Source organism: Delphinapterus leucas, chromosome 2 (assembly GCF_059928025.1).
Source record: "Delphinapterus leucas isolate spDelLeu-1000000601 "Yukka" chromosome 2, BTC_Dleu_Yukka2, whole genome shotgun sequence".
Classification (NCBI taxonomy): Eukaryota; Metazoa; Chordata; class Mammalia; order Artiodactyla; family Monodontidae; genus Delphinapterus; species Delphinapterus leucas.
The window spans coordinates 112,301,579-112,304,733 of NC_143130.1; positions in this window are offsets into that span (position 1 = coordinate 112,301,579).

Sequence of the window (3,155 nt, forward strand, 5' to 3'; positions counted from 1 at the left end):
GAACAAGATAAAACCCCAGAAAAACAACTAACTGAAGCAGAGATAGGCAACCTTCCAGCAAAAGAATTCAGAATAGTGATAATGAAGATGATCCAGGACCTCGGAAAAAGAATGGAGGCAAAGATTGAGAAGATGCAAGAAATGTTGAAGAAAGACCTAGAAGAATTAAACAACAAACAAAAAGAGATGAAAAATACAATAACTGAAATGAAAACTACACTAGAAGGAATCAATAGCAGAATAACTGAGGCAGAAGAACAGATAAGTGACCTGGAAGACAGAATGGTGGAATTCACTGCTGCAGAACAGAATAAAGAAAAAAGAATGAAAAGAAATTAAGACAGCCTAAGAGACCTCTGAGACAACATTAAACACAACAACATTCACATTATAGGGGTCCTAGAAGGAGAAGAGAGAGAGAAAGGACCTGGGAAAATCTTTGAAGAGATTATAGTCGAAAATTTCTCTAACATGGGAAAGGAAATAGCCAGCCAAGTCCAGGAAGTGCAGCGAGTCCCATACAGGATAAACCCAAGGAGAAACACGCCAAGAAACATAGTAATCAAATTGGCAAAAATTAAAGACAAAGAAAATGTATTGAAAGCAGCAAGGGAAAAATGACAACATACAAGGGAACTCCCATAAGGTTAACAGCTGATTTCTCAGCAGAAACTCTACAAGCCAGAAGGGAGTGGCATGATATACTTAAAGTGATGACAGGGAAGAACCTACAACCAAGATTACTCTACCCAGCAAGGACCTGATTCAGATTCGATGGAGAAATCAAAAGCTTTACAGAGAAGCAAAAGGTAAGAGAATTCAGCACCACCAAACCAGCTCTACAACAAATACTAAAGGAACTTCTGTAAGTGGGAAACACAAGAGAAGAAAAGAACTTACAAAAACAAGCCCAAAGCAATTAAGAAAATGGTCATAGGAACATACATATCAATAATTACCTTAAACGTGAATGGATTAAATGCTCCAACCAAAAGACACAGGCGTGCTGAATGGATACGAAAACAAGACCCATATATATGCAGTCTACAAGAGACCCACTTCAGACCTAGGGACACATACAGACTGAAAGTGAGGGGATGGAAAAAGATACTCCATGCAAATGGAAATCAAAAGAAAGCTGGAGTAGCAATACTCATATCAGATAAAATAGACTTGAAAATAAAGAATGTTACAAGAGACAATGAAGGAAACTACAAAATGATCAAGGGGTCAATCCAAGAAGAAGATATAACAATTATAAATATATATGCACCCAACATAGGAGCACCTCAATACATAAGGAAACGGCTAACAGCTATAAAAGAGGAAATTGACAGTAACACAATAATAATGGGGGACTTCAACACCTCACTTACACCAATGGACAGATCATCCTAAATGAAAATAAATAAGGAAACAGAAGCTTTAGATGACACAATAGACCAGATAGATTTAATTGATATTTATAGGACATTCCACCCAAAAACAGCAGATTACACTTTCTTCTCAAGTGTGCATGGAACATTTCCAGGATAGATCACATATTGGGTCACAAATCAAGTCTCAGTAAATTTAAGAAAATTGAAATCATACCAGGCATCTTTTCTGACCACAATGCTATGAGATTAGAAATCAACTACAGGGAAAAAAAACACAAACACATGGAGGTTAAACAATACGTTACTAAATAACCAAGAGATCACTGAAGAAATCAAAGAGGAAATCAAAAAATACCTACAGACAAATGACAATGAAAACACGACGATCCTAAACCTATGGGAGGCAGCAAAAGCAGTTCTAAGAGAGAAGTCTATAGCTATACAAGTCTACCTCAAGAAACAAGAAAAACCTCAAATAAACAATCTAACCTTACACCTAAAGGAACCAGAGAAAGAAGAACAAACAAAACCCAAAGTTAGCAGAAGGAAAGAAATCATAAAGGTCAGAGCAGAAATAAATGAAATAGAAACAAAGAAAACAATAGCAAAGATCAATAAAACTAAAAGCTGGTCCTTTGAGAAGATAAACAAAATTGATAAACCATTAGCCAGACTCATCAAGTAAAAGAGGGAGAGGACTCAAATCAATAAAATTAGCAATGAGAAAGGAGAAGTTACAACAGACACCGCAGAAATACAAAGCATCCTAAGAGACTACTACAAGCAACTCTATGCCAGTAAAGTGGACAACCTGGAAGAAATGGACAAATTCTTAGAAAGGTATAACCTTCCAAGACTGAACCAGGAAGAAACAGAAAATATGAACAGACCAATCACAAGTTATGAAATTGAAACTGTGATTAAAAATGTTCCAACAAACAAAAGTCCAGGACCAGATGGCTTCACAGGTGAATTCTATCAAACATTTAGAGAAGAGCTAACACCCATCCTTCTCAAACTCTTCCAAAAAATTGCAGAGGAAGGAACACTCCCAAACACATTCTATGAGGCCACCATCACCCTGATACCAAAACCAGACAAAGATACTACAAAAAAAGAAAATTACAGACCAATATCACTGATGAATATAGATGCAAAAATCCTCAACAAAATACTAGCAAACAGAATCCAACAACACATTAAAAGGATCATACACCATGATCAAGTGGGATTTATCCCAGGGACACAAGGACTCTTCAATATACACAAATCAATCAATGTGATAAACCATATTAACAAATTGAAGAAGACAAACCATATGATCATCTCAATAGATGCAGAAAAAGCTTTTGACAAAATTCAACACCCATTTATGACAAAAACTCTCCAGAAAGTGAGCATAGAGGGAACATACCTCAACATAATAAAGGCCATACACGACAAACCCATAGCAAACATCATTCTCAATGGTGAAAGCATTTCCTCTAAGATCAGGAACAAGACAAAGATGTCCACTCTCACCACTATTATTCAACATAGTTTTGGAAGTCCTAGCCATGGCAATCAGAGAAGAAAAAGAAGTAAAAGGAATACAAATTGGAAAAGAAGAAATAAAACTCTCACTCTTTGCAGATGACATGATACTATACATAGAGAATCCTAAAGACGTCACCAGAAAACTACTAGAGCTAATCAATGAATTTGGTAAAGTGGCAGGATACAAAATTAATGCACAGAAATCTCTTGCATTCCTATACACTAATGATGAAAAATCTG